The following is a 20054-nucleotide window of genomic DNA, read 5'->3' as shown; positions in this document are numbered from 1 at the left end:
ACAGAGGACATGACTGGTTTCTACAGACAGAGCCCATGTGGCATGTCATGATTTTTAGCTGTTGGTGGAAGATAGTAAAAGATAGACCTTTGACCTGCATGGAAGGAACTTTTTCAAGTGGCACAGGTGGAGTGATAGTTGACCCAAAAAGAAAATACGATCAAAACACCAACACTTGGCAGTGAGGGACATTTATGTTGTCAAATAATACATGTATATTGGATTTTACTTTTCATGTCAGTCTAAAGACACAATATAGAAAGTGTGAATATGGTTACCAAAATACAGATGTCATCAGCTTTGGTGGGATGAAAGAAAAGAAGTCATCCCAGAAGATGGGAACAAGAAGGTGAGAAGGAAGCAGGAGGCACACAACGTTGGGAGAGGTGAGGGGGTTCTTGAGAGACTATCTGAAGTAAATGAAAGAAGAAAGGTCAAACTATTTGACTTAAGTGAACACAACTGAGACGTTGAACAATTAGCTGTAAAAATTAGGCTGAGGTAATGGAGTTATGGAAATGTAGATAAACTTTCCACATAAGAAATCAATAGATGTACTGAATCAAGAAAAACTTGTCTAGTTGTATTATTTGGACTTAGAATAGTAGTTACCAGAAATATTGATTAAATGTTTAAAAATATGGGAAGTAGAACAGAGTCATGGAGAGTACAGAGAGCAGGGGGACCAGAGAACTCGTACATAATTGTCTAAGTCACACAGCTTACATGTGTGCATGTGTTTATACATATATATATGTGTATGTACATATATATACTTATATATGTATATACACACTCATACATATTTACACATATAATCCTAATGTATATATCATCCATTAATTATTCAATTAAAAATTAAGTGGGGAAATCATTAAAAGACATAACACATGAAAGCTCCTGCCCATATATTTCTTCATTCAAATATCCTGACATCATGATGAAACCCTTAATTTTCTTCTCATGTTGGAAATAAGATAACAAAGAGCTCAGTTTTGAACCCAACTGCGTTTGACTCTACACCCTGTGCTATTAACCATGACACTATATATTATAAACTCTTGATTTCCTCTGTTTTTGCCTCATTTATTTTCTACACCATTTTGCCATCCTGAAGCTAACTCATTGTCTGGCTTCATATCTAAGTATTTATTAGTCCATCTTTCAATTTAGTTTTGTGAGTCTGCTTTCTGATAAGGGTTTTGGCAAGAGTCTAGTTCCAAGATACCCATATAAACTCTTTTTTAAATTAATATTTCATTGAGGTAACATTGGTTTATAACACTATATGTTTCACATATAAACAAAATGTTTCCATTACACTTAAAAATAAATCAAATTTAAATAAAGTCCCTACATCAGCCTTTATGAAGGTCCCCCTATCTCTTTAAACTCCTCTCACACCACTCTTCACTCTCTATATTTCAGCAGCATCAGCTTCATACTTCCCAAATACTCCAATTTACTCTGATCTTGTTGACCTTACCTAGAATTCTCTTCCCACAGATCTTTATGTGGCTGGCTCTTTCTTTAGTTCAGGTCTTGTTTAAAATTAACCTTCTTCGAGAGGCTTCCCTTGACTACTCCATCTCAAGTAGCAATTCTCAAACACAATCATCCTTTTCTTTATTCCATTATATTGTTTCTCTGTAAATGATATTTTTTATCATTTATGTGCTGTTGTCCTCCTCTGCCGTGTAATATCCAAGGATGCGTGACCTTGTCTGCATTCTTGTTTAACAAGAATCTAGAACAATTCCTCTATAATCCCCAGAACTTAGAGCAGTGCCTCTAAAAATATTTGCCATGTGAAGACCTCTGAATATGTGTTGAACGAATTAATAAACAAACTACTCACATCCAGTGGAATGATGGATATGATTTTTTTTTTTTTTTTTTGCGGTACGCGGGCCTCTCACTGTTGTGGCCTCTCCCGTTGCGGAGCACAGGCTCCGGGCGCGCAGGCTCAGCGGCCATGGCTCATGGGCCCAGCCACTCCGTGGCATGTGGGATCTTCCCAGACCAGGGCACGAACCCGTGTCCCCTGCATCGGCAGGCGGACTCTCAACCACTGCACCACCAGGGAAGCCCGGATATGATTTTTTTAACAAACAAGCAGATCAACATCACCAAGAAAAATCAGCATCAACATCAACACCATCACCTTTCTAGCTTTCTTCTAAAGAGCTATCTCTGACAACTGACCCACAATCTGCTTCCCTGTAACAGCAGCCAGGGGTGATAGTCCCTCAAGGAACTGGACATTCCCTATAGGGTAATAAACATTTCTCAGTAAGAACCATCATCATCAAAGACTGCAAACCCTGCCTCCAGCAAATCCTGCAGCTGACATTGATCTATGAGCAAATTAAAGAAATTCATAAATGCAACAGCAATTCAACTGCCTCTCATTTCTCTGCAAGGCTTTCTTTTCTTTATTCCTTCTTTTTTTCTCTTTTCTCTTCCTCTATCTCTCTCTATCCCCTTTCCCCTCCTTCCTTCTTTCCTTCCTTCCTCCCCCCCTCCCTCTCCTTCCTTCCTTCCTTTCTTTTCTCTTTCTTTCTTTCTTTCCTTCTTTCTTTTCTTTTTCCTTCTTTCTTTCTTTCTTTCTCTTTCTTTCCCTTCTTCCTTTCCTTTCCTCCTTTCTTTTACCTCTTTCTTTCTTTTTTTGTAACTGCAATGTTACATTATATAAATCATGCCTGTGATTCCATCCAGCAATGCACATATTTATACTTCCCAAATGAGAATAGCATCACCACGTTCACTTTGCCAAGAACAAGATTCAAGATTGAAGATGCTAGGAGCTACTACTCTTTTTAAGATGGGGATTGCCAACCATATTTTTTTAAAAAATAGATCTTTATTGGAGTATAATTGCTTCAAAATACTGTGTTAGTTTCTGTTGTACACAAAAGTGAATCGGCCATATGCATACATATGTCCCCATATCCCCTCCTTCTTAAGACTCCCTCCTATCCTCCCTATCCCACCCTTCCAGGTCATTGCAAAGCACTGAGCTGATCTCCCTGTGCTATGCTGCTGGTTCCCACTAGCTATCTATTTTACATTTGGTAGTATATATGTGTCAATGCTATTCTCACTTCGCCCCAGCTTCCCCCTCCCACCCAAGTCCTCAAGTCCATTCTCTATGTCTACATCTTTATTCCTGCCCTGCAACTAGGTTCATCAGTACCTTTTTTTTTTCTTTTAGATTCCATATATATGCGTTAGCATACGATATTTGTTTTTCTCTTTCTGACTTACTTCACTCTGTATCACAGACTCTAGGTCCACCACCTCACTACAAATAACTCAGTTTCATTTCTTTTTATGGCTGAGTAATATTCCATTGTATATATGTGCCACATCTTCTTTATCCATTCATCTGTCACTGGACATTTAGGTTGGTTCCATGTTCTGCCTATTGTAAATAGTGCTGCAATGAAAACTGTGGTACATGTCTCTTTTTTTTTTATTTTTTTATTTTTTATTATTTAATTTATTTTTTTTTGCTTTATAACAAATTTAATCAGTTATACATATACATATGTTCCCATATCCCCTCCATTTTGCGTCTCCCTCCCACCCTCCCTATCCCACCCCTCCAGGTGGTCGCAAAGCACCGAGCTGATCTCCCTGTGCTATGCGGCTGCTTCCCACTAGCTATCTACCTTACGTTTGGTAGTGTATATATGTCCATGCCGCTCTTTCACTTTGTCACAGCTTACCCTTCCCCCTCCCCATATCCTCAAGTCCATTCTCTAGTAGGTCTGTGTCTTTATTCCTGTCTTACCCCTATGTTCTTCATGACATTTTTTTCCCTTAAATTCCATATATATGTGTCAGCATACAGTATTTGTCTTTCTCTTTCTGACTTACTTCACTCTGTATGACAGACTCTAGGTCCATCCACCTCATTACAAATAGCTCAATTTCGTTTCTTTTTATGGCTGAGTAATATTCCATTGTATATATGTGCCACATCTTCTTTACCCATTCATCCGATGATGGACACTTAGGTTGTTTCCATCTCCGGGCTATTGTAAATAGGGCTGCTATGAACATTTTGGTACATGTCTCTTTTTGAATTATGGTTTTCTCAGGGTATATGTCCAGTAATGGGATTGCTGGGGCACATGGTAGTTCTATTTTTAGTTCAAATCCTCGTTCCTCTGTTTCCTCCTGTGTGATCTTAAGTAAACAAATATACTTTGGTTTATCAGTTTCCACATCCGTAAAATGGGAATATTAATACCTCAAACTATTCTTGAGAGAGTTAGATGTGAGAATATTATCCACCATAGTACTAGTCATGGCATCCTATATATATTTCATACAGCCCTCACAATACTGTCACAAACACTCTGGGTGATGGATTTTACCATCTGTTGTATAAATGAGGCAGCAGAGGTTCAGAGTAGTTAAGGGACAGTTCTAAGCAGTACAGTCAGAATTTGAACCCAAGCCTTTCTTAGTGATTCTGCAGTCCATGTTCTGAATGCTACTTCCCTTTGCAGAGGGGGCCTCTGAGTGAAAGCAAAGGTGCTGCCTCCCTCCACTGGTCCCCACACTGAGCACGGCCCCCTGGTAAGTGATGGAGTGACTACGTATTTATAATCCCATAGTTATGGCCTGTAGTTAGTGAATTCAGAAGACATGCAAACAAACAAACCCACTGCTGACACTGCTTTCATAATTGAGGACAAGAAGTTAATTGGGGGTTTCCCTGGTGGCGCAGTGGTTGGGAGTCCACCTGCCGATGCGGGGGACATGGGTTCGTGCCCCAGTCTGGGGGAATCCCACATGCCGCGGAGTGGCTGGGCCCGTGAGCCATGGCCGCTGAGCCTGTGTGTCTGGAGCCTGTGCTCCACAATGGCAGAGGCCACAACAGTGAGAGGCCCACGTACCACAAAAAAAAAAAAAAAAAGTTAGTTGGAAAGTAGAAGCTTTGACACAGATCATCCCAATTATGGCAAAATAAGCACTTGAATATATTTTATTTACTTTATGTGAAATTCTCTTTTTCAATGAAAAGGATTTCCCTATGGCCATATTATTTTTTATCTGTATTGAAACAACACAGAAGAAAGAAAAGATATGGTGGGAAGATCCAGGGGCCAAATTGTGTTAGATGACAGTGCCATCGAAAAATCCTCCCTCTTTCTCTACTTACCCAATCCATCTCAAAAGCTGCTACTTCTCTGTTCTAAACCTCTCCAGAATCCAAGCCCTTCTTCTCACACCCACAGTAATTATTTAATCCTCCAAATAAATTTTAACTACTATGTAACTCCTCTGCTTGCCTCTCACTGGAGCCCATTTAGTCCTTTTGCCACTGAAACACAGGTAATTTTTCTCAAAGACAAAACTGACCATGTCACTGATTTACTTGCAAGCCTTGAGGAGGTCCAGTTGTGCAAATGATGTAAAGCAAATTCCTTAGGAAGGCAAAAGAAGACTCTAGGTTTTGTCTCAACATACATTTTCCTGCCTGTCTCACACTTCTACCCTTAATATTCAACACTGCAGCAGCATCCAACTTTGTGTAGTTCCCAGGACATGTGAGGTAATTTCACATCTTCATGACTTGGCCATACTCCAATTTGCCTGGGATATATAAGTAATCTTGCTCAATTGTGTATACTATTATTTATCTTGCAGGACATATCTTAAATGCCACTCATTTAACTTTCCCAGGAGAATCCATCAATACTTTCTTTATATGACTATCTCATTTGTTATATATCATAGATACAGTACTTAACAGTACTCCAATGTGATTGTTTGTTTACACATTTATTGCTCCAAGGAGAGTGGACTCCTTGGGGCAGAGATAATGTCTTATGTATGTTTGTACCCCTGACAGATAGGACAGGGTCAGGCACAGAGTAGATCTCACCAATAAATACCTTGGACATGAATAAATATTTAAGGGTAGAAGATTGTTTCCAGCATATGATCAGACAATTTAATGACTGTGTATAATACACCAGACCCTGTGCTAAACTTTGGGGATACAACTGGGAACCAGCCAGCCATAATCTCAAATTTCACTGAGCTTAAATGCTAAAATTCTCACAAAAATGCACCCTTCCAGAGTTACTCATTAGATGATAGTTTTGGTGAATTTGCAGAAGCAACAGATCAGAAGCTGATGTGTAACAGAACAAATCTGATCCTGGGTTACAATGTTGTCTCCACCCACAAAGCAGTAGCAGAACCATATAAACAATTTACCTATCTGCTACCCTTTGAGAGACCTGGGAGTGGCTAGAAAAGGTCTATTTCTTGACCAGAGTCATGGTTACAAGCATGCTCACCTTGTAATAGCTTATTAAGCTGTATATTGGGTTTATTGTTTTCTATATCTGTGATACATTTTACACTAAAAGTGTTAAAAAATGAAGAAAATCAAAAACAAACTAAAATTTCCAGATAGTGAGTGGAGAATCACTTTAAAAATTTCAGAGAGGACAGAGAGTATGAGAAATAAAACAAAAACCAAAACACAAAAGTGAACAAATTTTGGAAGATGTTTCTAACCATGTTTACGTCTTAGTGCACAGAATAACATTTATGAAATATGCCAGGGTAAATAGATAAAATTGTGGTCTGGAGTTCCACTTACTCCAGGTTTTCCAATTACTCAGAAGGCCAATGTCTTAGACCACCTGTGAGTTATTTGTAGCACAGCAGTTGAACATTTTTCTCATAGGACCTAGGGCTGTGCAAGAAATGAAGCTCGAGATTACAGACTGGGGGTGAGTTTCACTACTAATTGAATGACTTTTCTAACATTGCTTTGTAGGGTCAAGGAAAGAAATATGTCTCTCATTCAGAAGTGCAGGACTCATCCTTCTACTGAGCACTCAAAACTCATGTTAATTTCCATTTCAAACTGCCTCTTTCTCCCTTGAATTTGCCCAGTCTGATCTTCCAACACCCTTGTATTTCTTATTGAAACAATCTGGAAGCAGAAACAGGTAGGATTCTGGGATGGTAGCTATTAAGGACTAGCATCAAAAAGAGAGCCTGTGGAGAGAAAGAGTTTGAAGAAACATCAATAGATGGGGTTCATAAGTGAAAGGTTTCAGAGTAAATAGGGCTTAGAGAATGGATGAAGGTTTTAGAGAATAATAGGGAGAGAGGGAGGGAGGGCACAAGGGAAGAAGAGAGGAAAGAAGGATGGAGAGAAGGAAGAAAGGAAGAATGTATAAAGACTATTCCTCTGTGACTGTAGAGATGTTGATATACCACCTCTAAAGAATAAGGTAGATTTCGGTCCCATCTCAGCTTTCCCCTTAGCTGCTTCTCTTACTTTGGAAAAATTACCCAAGCTCTCTGATCTTTGGTTTCCATCTGAAGACTGGATATAGCTATAGTATTTTATTACATTTTTGTTGATGTTAAAAATCATGGTATATTTGTAATGCTTAATGCAGTGTACTTTAGACATATTAGTTTCTATCACTATTTTGTTCCTTCTACACAAATTGACAAAATCCTAATTTATAGTAACTGCTCAAAGTTGTATAAATCATTAGATGAATGAGTGAATGAAAAGATGCATTTACATATGTGGTAGTCCAAGAGTATCATCCTAGTAAGACTATGCAGGTCATTTCATGAAGTGAGAGGGGTGATGGAAAACCTAATGCCAAGATGTCTTTGTTTTTCAACCCTGGGCAAAGGACAGAGAGAGCATGGACAGATACATCCCACCTATAATTGAGTGTAGCCTGATGTACCAGCTATCTTCTCTGATCTTCCCCTCAATAGGTTAAAGCTCTAGTGACTGTAGTTTGACTGAGTCCATCTCTTCTATCTCGTGGGAAAGGAACTAGAGGTTAGGAAGGTGCTGTGCGTCCTTTATGAAGAGTTTGTGGCAGAGACAGCGCTGGATTCAAAGATCAACACCTTCAAGTGTGTAACATGTTTACGATGCCACAGAATAAAGCCAAACTAGGATAAAGTATCTCTTTCTGAAAGTGTGGGAATACATATAATTAGATGGTGTTAGACCTAGAAGGAACTTCAGAAATTATCTAGAGTTCTAGGCAAATTTTCAAACTTGAATACCTGTTAGAATCACCTGGGTAACTTTTGAAAAGTCATAAACCTCACACTACAAGAAATGAATTAGAATCTCTGAGGGTAAGGCTTAGGTGTAGGTAAATTCAATACATGCCTAAGTATTTTTTTTAACTTTTTACATGAACTTTTCAGCCATATACAAAAGTTGAGATAATCGTATAATGTATCACTTAATTTACCAGTTGTTGACATTTTACCAGTCTTGTTTAATCTATCATTACTACTCAAATTTGTTTTGCTAGATTATTTTAAAGAAAATCCAAGGGACAATATAATTTTATCCATGAATATTTTAGTACAAATCTCTAACTGACAAGGAACTTTTAAGATATAATCATTATGCTATGTATCATCTCACAAAACTAACAATAGTGACCAGGTGATTCTACTGTACAGCCAAGTTTCAGATACGCAGATGGAGCCTAAACCTTCTTTTTTATAGATGAGGGCACTGAAACTCAGAGAAGCCATATACTATAAAGTAGACAATATGTCTAAAACTAGTATTTAGGCCTCCTGACTCTTACTTAATTGCTGAAGAAATGATTGTAGCAAGGAAAAGTCCCTAGTCATTAAAAAAAATATTTTAAAAGAAGATAATTAGCTCCTGAAAAATTAAACATCACCAATGAAGAGAACAAAGGTATCAAGAATATCCCAATGGGATGGCAAAGAAAATGACAATGATGGGAATGTGATAAAGGGCATAATAGGACAGGGTAGTAAGGTGTAAATGAGAAAACTTCTCTTTGAATCCTGCCTCTGCCTCATACCATGCCATTTTACAACATTCTCTTAGCTGCTCTGAGCCTCAGTTTCCTCTTCTGTGAAATAGAGTTGAAAATACTTGGCTTCATTTGGTGTTCTGAAGACAATATAGATTCATGGAATGTGATATGCACTTAACAAGAGTTAAGTTGTGTGTTCTGGCTCCAAGAAAGGTAGGTTAAATATTCGAGAATCTTGGTTTGGTAGAATAACTCCAGTCTCTTTTTTTACTACCACCTAATAAGTTGCCCATCTATTGCTCCCAGAATAAAATAGAAATCAGAAAATAGAATACCTGTCAGAAATATCATCCTATAGTGAATCTTTGATCTCAAAGTCTGCTGTGAAAACCAGTGATGGTACATTGGAGAAGATGGAGTATTGAGGGTTTCTTTGTTATGGAGCCAGGAACTGAGGCAAAATACAGATTTCAAGAAAGGAAAAATATTATAGAACTGCCAAGTGAGATAGTCAAGTACAAATATTACTAATGACTATGTATTAGCACAAGCATCTAAATGCTGATTTGGATTTGTCCACTAAATACAACTGTTTGCTAATTGGATTCTTTAGAGTATGTCTTGACTTTGTTCCTTACCAGTCCTGTAAAGTAATGTTATTAGGAAAATTATATAACCTCTCCAAATTTTAGTTTTCCTTTGTAAATCTTTACAAACATAGAGATTTCTAAAAATTTTAAAAGATCATGCATATTAAGTGCTTAACACTATACCTTCTCTTTTATAAGCATTGAGTAATTAGTAATCATCACTGTTATTTAGAAAGACTTAAGGACTTGGTGACTTTGAACTTGATTTCCTGGCAGGAGACAAAATCTAATTGAAAGATCGTAGAACTGAGATCTCAGAACCTTGGCTCTACCACTAACTTGCCTATGTAGCAACAGCAGGACCATTTCTAACACAATTTCATCATCTCTCAAGAAGTAAAGATTTCTTTTTTTTTTTGCCTTGCCTACCTGAACAAGAGAGAGAACAGGTGTGAAGCACAGTTCAAATACAAGGTATGATCAACAATGGAACAAATAAATATTAGATAATTTAAAACTCTAGAGTTAAAAGAAAATTTCAAAAACATTTTTCACACCGTGGATGCCTTGGCCTTGAGGGCTCATCCCTCTGGTTTTTTCCTATTTTAAGGCCTTCTCTTAGAAGCCTTCCTTGGCCACTCCTCTCCCCTGTTCACCACAACAAACATCTGCCAGGTTCTGTTAGGAGTCTCTCCTTTACTATTCCTTAATGCTCTGTGTAAATCAATGTTAATACACTTGTGGCAGGACATAATAATTATGTTTTTGTAGATTTGTCTCCCTCGATAGTACATGAGCTCTTTGAGGGTAGAAACCATAATATGGAGACGTGATGGAGTGTAGTGTTGAACAACCTGGGCTATGTGGTCAGATGCTCTAGGTTCAATTCCTAGCTCTACCCACTTCAGCAAGATACTACTTAAATTCTCTATTCCTCAGTTTCCCCATCTGAAAAGGAGGATAATTAGAGTAACTACTTCATAGGGTTATTGTGAGGATTTGATGGCTTAATAATGCATATAAAGCACTCAAAACAGTGGCTGACAGGTAGTAGATTGCTCAATGAATGTTAACTGTTAGTATAATTTACATACTAAATACCCAGGTGTCTCCAGAGCACATCAAAGGACCTGGTACATAGGAAAAAAAGCTTGGCAAATGTTGACTTCTTCTCCCCCCAAAAATGAAGTTTCTTCAGGACAAGTGCAAAAAAAAAAAAAAAAAAAGTATCTCTATCTCTATATCTATCTACCTACCTATCTACCAATCTATCTATCTCCAGGCTCCTTAAATGAGCATTACTTTACAATGTCTTTACAAGTCTTTGGAATGTCACACTTTTATTAAATTACTCGGGGAGCACAATGAAATAGAATACTTGAGTGTTCAAACCTACGTAAATAAGGTCGTTTCCACCAACTTTGAGCCCTCCTTCCTCTAATAAATCCCATACACCCTTAGTTGGATGTCCAGGACAAGATAGGCAAAATTATCAGAAATCCTTTATAAAATTCTTAGAAGATGAAGCAACCCTGGATTATTCAAGGGGAGTCAATCATCATGTCCTCAAGGGTTTGCTAAGACATAAATGCAAATGAACAGGCTTTATTCAATTAATACATTAATTAAGAATATTACTAGAAAAAATAATTCATATAAAGGGAATCTGGCATTTGATAAAAATGTACAGGTAAGGTTTAGACTTACCAAATTTGACCCAGAAGAACTGTACATGATAGAAATAATGTTCACAGAGAAAACTCACAATGATAGATGAAAACATCAATAAGATTGGATAGGGATGAGAAAGCAGAAAAAAAATTAATTGATCCCATTGGAAATAACATGAACAACATTGGGATATGTTATAAATTTCTGAGTTACTCCGATTAGATTAATTTCATATAAGAGACCATAGAAAAATCCCCCCCACATGAAAAAAATGATCCACGTAAACCCTCCAAAAAATTAATTAAATAAAATATCTGGACATGAAGAGGACATTCTAAATTTTGTGATACCTGTAGCAGAAGTCTTAAACTGCCACATTTTGTGTCATATCTGGTCTTTGGATGTATCCTGTGGTCAGCACTGTGTTTAAGAAAAATTAAAACCCCCAAAGTAAGAGTAATTACTTACAAATCAGGAGTTTTCATGTCAAAGACTAGGTCTGAACCTAGTTCTCTCTTGAAACATCTCTTCTAGAGCTTCTGAACTTCTGTTATCACAGGTAACAATTGGCTGATATAGAGCATCATCAGAGCTTTCTAGAGCTTTCTACAATATGCACCTGGCAGGCATCACTCAATTATGCAACACACCTGGTCCCAGTAAGCATTTGGGTTTATGGACTCTAATCCAAGCCCTTGAGAGAACACAATGCCAGGAGACATTCTGACCCAGCCCCGAAAACCTCTTCTTTTCACAGGAGATTAGTTATGCGAACTTGGGGAAGACATGCACATTTTCAGAAATCCAGTTTCCTGATCTGCAGCCTAATCCATGGCATTGTTAGGAGGGTCAAAAGACATATGTATAAAAATATCAGGGCCTCCCTGGTGGCGCAGTGGTTGAGAGTCCGCCTGCCGATGCAGGGGATACGGGTTCGTGCCCCAGTCCGGGAGGATCCCATATGCCGCGGAGTGGCTGGGCCCGTGAGCCATGGCCACTGAGCCTGCGCGTCCGGAGCCTGTGCTCCGCAACGGGAGAGGCCACAACAGTGAGAGGCCCACGTACCGCAAAAAAAAAAAAAAAAAAAAAAAAAAAAAAATCAGATATTTCCTAGCTCATAATAGATGCTTATGAAACAACAGCCATGATAATGACAGTTAACTGAGCAACTGTGTCTACGAACAGTTCTGTTACGTTTAAGTGGAGAAAGAGAAACAAATATACCTTACTGTGCATAGTTTCACTTGTGAGTTGAAACTTCATAACCTAAATTTATTTTGAGAAAGAACTGAAATTATAAAAGATAGAATTTCTAACTAGAGCTGTAAGTCAAATTGAAGGGTTGGGATTTGTAAACTTTATTATGATGGTGGGATGTTAGACTTCTGATTTACAACAGAAATCATTTACATCTCAAGTGCAAAATGAGATTGGCAAAGTCAAATCCCTTTATTTTGGATTTACTGCATGATTGGTAAACTTGTTCCTCTGCTTATACACATATATTTTTTCCTATGCAATGCACATAAATTTTGGATGTTTCAGGATTTTCATGTATGTTTTATAATCAATCATGTACTTTCAAAAATTGCGACTAGCTCTGATCCCTAAAGAATGCTTATAAATCCTAGTCTACTTCTTCCATTTAACAGGAAAGATTTATATGTAATAAATATATTTCCTACTCCGGTTTGGTAGAAGTGTGACTTTATAAATACAAACAGCGAGAACATTTCTTTAAGCTCCTTCAGCTTATAGGTCTGAATCTTGCCTGGGAATGTGACACACCGATCCAGAAGGAGTTTCCTCTTTAGAAAACCCAAACCTCTTCCCTTCCTTAGCTAATAATACCTTGTTTCTTTAGGAAGCTGCAAGAGAAAAAACAACAATAATAATCATCCTACTGTTTGTAATTACTTTATAAGATAGTGCACTGACTTTATAAGAAAGTGCACTAGATGGACAGTTGTTATGATAACTAGGTTTAAAGTACAGTTCTGTTACATATTAGCTGGGCAGTTCTCACCAAGGCACTGTCACTTTCTTATCTTCATCTCTAAGTCCAGAGGGCTGGACCACTGCATTTCTGAGAACCCTTCTAGGATTAACCATGTCAGAATCAATGATGCTACCATCTGTGCCCGACTCCTATAATGACTGGGTATTTCTAGAGCTGTTCTAGTTGTCCAAGTCTTTTGCTATTCCTCAATAACAAGACCCATGAAATTTATTTCCTTTCAAATAGATTTTGTGCCTAACCACACGTTACATGAAGTAATCAGCCATTTCTTGCCATATTCAGCCAGCCAGCTAACCAGCCAGCTGTTCATCCATCCTCCCATTCATCCAGGCCCTCGCTCATCCCCCAGCCAGTCAGTCATTCAACAAAGATCATTTGAACAACCACCATATATAAGGATGTCAGTAAAGCTTTCTTGGGAGATATTGTGTAAGATCTAAACTTACATGAGATATATTTCTCATGTAATATATTCTCTTAGAGAACAGAGGAGAAGCTCTTGAGATTTCCTGGTAGAAATTTTGGGGTCAGATATATCTGGGTTCAAACTACAGCTCAGCCCCAGTCTTGTCAAGGTAAAATGACACTAATAATATCAGATATTACTTCCATCGAAATCCTTCTCATAAAAGACCTTCCCTCGGGCTTCCCTGGTGGCGCAGTAGTTGAGAGTCCGCCTGCCGATGGAGGGGACGTGGGTTCGTGCCCTGGTCCAGGAAGATCCCACATGCCGCGGAGCGGCTGGGCCTGTGAGCCATGGCCGCTGAGCCTGCGCGTCCGGAGCCTGTGCTCCGCAACGGGAGAGGCCACAACAGTGAGAGGCCCGTGTACCACACACACACACACACAAAAGACCTTCCCTCTCCCTCCAGACAGCTACCTTTAGGGCACAAGTCACCAGCCTCCTCTTTTCCTTCTTAGGATACCAGTCTCCTGACTGCTATGTGTAACAACAATCTGTTTTTCTTTTCAGCACAAAGGATCCTTTATCTTGGCTCTCCTCATAAGACCTCATATTTTAAAATATTATATGCATTTATCAGTGGATGGGATAATATCTATTAGTGGAATGATATTTAGAGAGATTTTTCATGTCAATAATTTTACTAGGGGCCTTCTCTCTATTATCTCACTATATCCTGACAATAATCTTTCACAGTAGATATTATCATCCCTATTTAATGGATGAGAAAACTACGATTTGGAAAGGTTAGGTCACTTTCTCATGGATACAGACTCAGATACAGACCTACTCCCATCTTCTGGCTCCAAAGTTGAGGCTTGTTCTAAAATAATTCATTTTCTAGAATTATTACTAGAACAGTAGAATGCACCACTAACCTGTAATCCTGGTATAGATGTGACAACCAATATTTTCTAATGTAAGAAAATTTCCCAGGTCACACTGTTAGTAAATTTTAGAGCTAGTATGGTAGAATAGTAGACATTCTTCTATACCAAGTTCCACCTCTGATTTTTAAGGCCCACTGTAAGCTGAGATTCCCTGACCTTTTTCCTTTCACTTCTCTCCATGAGTCGGCCTCCTCAGCTTAACGGGTCACTCCAAACTCATTCCCAAATCTCTCCAGGTTGTCGTTCATTTATTTCTCCACTTAGAATGCTATCCTGATGACAACAACAAACTGCTACAAGTTTTCTGCGAATTTACTACATGGAGCAATTTACATGCATTATCTAAAGCTCACAACAGTCCTTTCTGTCAGATATCATTATCTCCATGTGTCAAATGAGGAGACTGAAGAAATTGAGGGAGGTGGAATAATTGGCCCAAAGTTAAAAGAGTTCAGAATCAGGGCCTGATTTCAGGTCTCTCTGAATCTATATGCCATTATTGTAAATGGTAAACACCATCCTATTGTCTCACCAGGGAAAGCCCAAATCTGAGTCAAAAATGGGGTACAACAGGAATAGTGTGATTTGGTGTTGTTACCAAGGCTGTTACCTCAGAACCATACCCGTCCCTCCCTGCAGGTGAACTTGCAGAAAACCTCAACTAACCATACCCTCTAGCTATGTTCACCTCACAAGAACAAGAGAATCTAACCAATCTAACCAGGTGCAAACTGGTTCAGCTCCAAGAGTGGGACAAAGTGTGCCCTGCAGCCCATAACTTCCTCATTACAGTAGAAAGATCTCTGCTTGTTTGTGCCACGATGGTTAAATCCACTTCCGACTCAGATGCTAAAGGACCATAGGAGGGCAGAAGAGAGGTGGCACCCCAGTCTCAGGAAGAACACCACTTTTTTCAGAAAACCAATACTTATGCCTCCCTCTCATTAACTTTGCCTTTAAAATCTTGCCTTGATCACCCACTCACCCGTGAGAAGTTGATTTGTAAAGTAAGTTCCCGTTTCTCCATTCTCTGGCCATTGGATAAGGCTTTTGCTGTTTCGGTCTCAGCATGGGTTTCATTACTGGCTGTGCAAGCCTGATTGGAAAAAGAGTCTTCCAGCCAGATGGGTGGCTTTGACCTGGGCTAGGACCCCGGAGAAGGTCTTGGTGACTAATTTGGTAATGGTATAGTATTAGCATCCATTTCTGATGGGCATGGTATGTCTCCTAATGGCAAACAACCATTTTGAGAGGATCAAAAACATTTTATATAACACAATGGTTTGTGGCACAGGCTTCAAATACATAAATAGATGTACAGTATATCTGTGGTATATAAATGTCATGGTAGGGGCAGGGGTTATTAGAAAAAATAGTGCCTAAAAAGGCTCCTGTGGGGGAAAGTGACAGTGGAAATAAAAAGTTGAGAAACACTCTGTTAAGCAAATGTGAGTTCATAATTTAGCCCAAAATAATTTGTTCAAAGAATATTAAGCAGCAAAATGAGCCCTGTGGTCAGCAGTGGTTTCGTAAAGATGCTTAAATTTTGTCATCAGGCTGATTATTATAATGATTTTTGACAAAAGCCAAAAGCATAACACTAAACAATTTCTCAGAAAGAGGGCTTTATGGGTGACAAACAACCCAGGTAGGTTGTTTTCTGGTAACTTAATTTAAGCACAGAACAACACATAGAGGGAGGGGTGAACTGCATGTCCCTTGGCTACTTAATCACATATTTGTGGTTTCAATCAGGATTTTAGCAAAGAAGAATAGTCAATGTTGCTATCTGGTGAGATAGCTGGATCCAGATACCCATCTTCCTAATTAGGTATTTGAAGACTGGGAGGCTTTTCTAGTGTACTTCTGAGATCACTGACACATTCAATACATAGTCATAAAACTTCTGCTTTGCTTTGTCAACTGTCCCATTCCCCCTAGGGACATATTAGAAACACAAAGACAAAGAGGATACAGTCTCTGAGGTTGAGAAGCTCTCCGTCTAAAGGACTCCTTCTGGAAGACTAGTGATGAAGCTTCATAACAGGACTCTCAAACGTACCATTCCTTCTGCCCCAAAGTGATGTTCACACTTAACTTCTCCTCTGGTGAATTCCTTTTCATCTTTAAGGACTCAATTTAAAAATCATCTCCATAGGAAAGGAAAGCATTGCCTGACTCCCTCCAGCCAAGTCTAAAGTAAATGCCCCTGTAATGCTGCATGTAACACAATTTCATTTGTATTTACTTGTTAATTATAGATTTCATCAATGATCTATAGGCTGTGAGGACAGAACCTATTCTTAGTCACCTTGGAATCAGTACAATGACTAGTTTATTATGAGACTTAACCATTTGGTGATTGTGTCCTGTTGATTGGTTGACAGCAAAGTAGAGCCAATTTAATAAGCTTTTTTAAAAAAACTATCCATGCATCACACACTGTGTTAGGCACTCCAGAAACAAAGCACTAGAAGATTGGTGTCTTTTTCCCCAAGTCTTCATGAATTAGTTTAATAAGCGCCAGACACAAAGAAGAGAAAGAATCTCTCAGAAGGTAGATTATTTTATAATTCACACTTTAAAAAGTGTTATAATGGCCAGTATCACATCTGGGTTAAATAATAAGCTGCTACATAATGTAATAAATGACTTATTCTCATCTCACAGTTAAACAATCTGAGGCTGAGACAGAATACATGTCCTGCCCATGATCACATGAGGCAAACAGCTTGCAAGATCTTGGTGCTTCTCAGGACTCAGAGATCTTCCAACTCCTTGATTCACTAAGAAAGCACTTTGATTCAAAGCCAGAGTGAAGGCTACTGTGAACCTGGAGAGAAAGTGTATCTATCACTGGACTTGAGGAGTTTTCCTGCATGAAAGATATTCATTTTAAATGTGTCCTAGGGTGTCAATAAGAACTATATAATTGATCAAGTATTTGGGGGGTGAAGTGACTAAACATCATCCCAAAAGAAAGCTTAGCACCAGAGAATTATCATGCTTTGGCTTCTCTTGACAAGGTGTATAAATCAGCACTGGATGTGCCCGTCTTGCTTGGGGAAATTTCAGCTTTATAAATAAAAACCCTAATCGGGGTGGCTGCTGACCAGTCTTTGCTGCCAGCTCACGATTTAAGTTCCTCGCCCATCAGCCTTAGGAAACTTTCCCGTTGCTGCGTGTTGAATAGCTTTTATTCTTTTAAAGAAAATGTTAATATGTATTATAAAACAACAAAAACTTTCAATTGCACATTCACTTAGAACATCTGGAAGATGTAAAAAAATATAAAGAAAAAAATTTAAATCTTTCATAATTTTGCTTCTCAGAAATAAGATCCATTAATATTTGAGAATTATTTTTATAATTGAGATCATTGAATGCATGAGTTTGTATCTTGCTTTTCTTTTTTTTTTTTTTTTTTTTTTTTTTTTGTGGTATGCGGGCCTCTCACTGTTGTGGCCTCTCCCGTTGCGGAGCACAGGCTCCGGATGCGCAGGCTCAGCAGCCATGGCTCACGGGCCCAGCCGCTCCGCGGCATATGGGATCCTCCCAGACCGGGGCACGAACCCGTATCCCCTGCATCGGCAGGCGGACTCTCAACCACTGCGCCACCAGGGAGGCCCTTGCTTTTCTTTTACTTAATAATAAATAATAACATTTTCATTTGCGATTGCAAACTTTTTAATATAAAATGCACTGGCTTTATATTCCATAATGTGAGAAATCACTGTTTAACTTATTTTCTATTTGGAAAATGTATTGGTATTTTCTTTTCATTTTTTACTTTTATTTCATGCAGTGATGAGTGTCTTCGTGTCCAGAGCTTTTTTCCCTTTGTTCTGGATTTATGCCCTGCATTCCTTCAACAAACAAATATGGAACATCTATCATAAGCAGGACTATGTTAGGCATGGGAAACACAATGAGAAGCAAAAAGACATGTTATATGGAGCTTACACATTCTGTGGCAAATATCAACCAGTGAACAGACTCTAGTATAAAAGTGTCGGAATAGAAATGTAGAGGATTCCTCAGGAATGCAAAGACGGGAAACTAACTCAGAAGTGAAGTTAATGATAAGGCTTCCTGGAGTAAATGGCATTGAAAGACATGAAGAACATACAGGATAGTGGGTGATGGGGGTAGGGGGAGGGGGAATAAATTGGGAGTTTGGGATTGACATACACACTGCTATATGTAAAATAGATAACCAACAAGGACCTATACTCAATATCTAGTAATAACCTATAATGGAAAAGAACCTGAAAAAGAATATTTATGTGTGTGGGTATATATAATATATATATATACACATACATGTGTTTGTATATATATATACACATATATGTATAACTGAATCACTTTGCTGTACACTTGAAACTAACACAGCATTATAAATCAACTATACATCAATTTTTTTAAAAAGAAAGGAAGAACATAAGTAAACAGAGAAAGAAAAGCCTAGTTTAGAGATCGAGACTGGTGTGTGCATGGCTCCTTTGGGGATTTGAAGGATATTTATTAAGTCTGGAACCTAGAAATCAAGGTGAGAAATGAGACTGATGAGGCTAAAGAATTAACAAGCACAAGATGATAACAAGTTGATGAGGCTAAAGAATTAACAAGCACAAGATGATAACAAGTTTAAGATTTTGTTTGAGATATTGACCTTCACCCTGAGGGCAATGTGGAACTATTGAGGGATTTTCGACAAGAAGTGATATTGTGAGATTTCTGTAAGGTAATACTTCCAGAAACCAAATTACCGGACAAAGATAATGCCTTTCAGGCTCTTGAAATACATTGGAAAAACATTTTCCACAATGAAATGCTCTCCTTCCACTGGCATCATATGAGAAAGCCCATTTGTTGTTGGCATAACACTCTTTCCCACTTGTTGGAAAATATTTATGTGCTAAGTACTACTCTAGGTGGTGCTTTACATGATTTTACTTTATGAAGCCTTACAACAATCCTTTAGGACTGAGTATATTACTCCCATTTAATAGAATTTCTTAAGATTACAAAGAAAGGATGATTTTCTCACAGTCAGCGAAGAAATAAATGGTTGGACTGAGATTCAAACTTAAATAACACTGGATCTTAGGGTCTGCCTTTTCTCTTAGTATGCTTCAATACCTCCCAGTGCATTTTAGATACACATAATCCCCATGGAATGTGATGCCAGCACCCATTATGTGGCCTAGGTTTTATTTATGTAAAGTAAGCACTTCATAGAATTTTCTGGAATTTGACTTACCTTAGGGAAGCCATTTATTAGGAAAGAAGAACAGCAAAGGTTAGATGATGGTGAAAGGTTTAGCTTCAAGTAGGTGGTTTATTTACACAAGACTCCATACCTCGCTGTTATCACTACAGAACAATCTGTCTCCTCCAGATTAATGTTAGCAATGGATCAGATGCTACGATCTGGCAGAGCTCCTGACTTCAGGATACAATACAAGTAAATAACCTAAACTTAGAAGGAGGCTTCCTCCTCAATGACATGAGGTTGGAATAGGAGAGATCCCTTTATCTCTGTAGGCCTTGCTCTGGATTTATATGTGTATATGTGTATATACATATACA

Source organism: Hyperoodon ampullatus, assembly GCF_949752795.1.
Source record: "Hyperoodon ampullatus genome assembly, chromosome: 7".
NCBI classification, from domain to species: domain Eukaryota; kingdom Metazoa; phylum Chordata; class Mammalia; order Artiodactyla; family Ziphiidae; genus Hyperoodon; species Hyperoodon ampullatus.
This window is presented reverse-complemented; position numbering follows the sequence as displayed.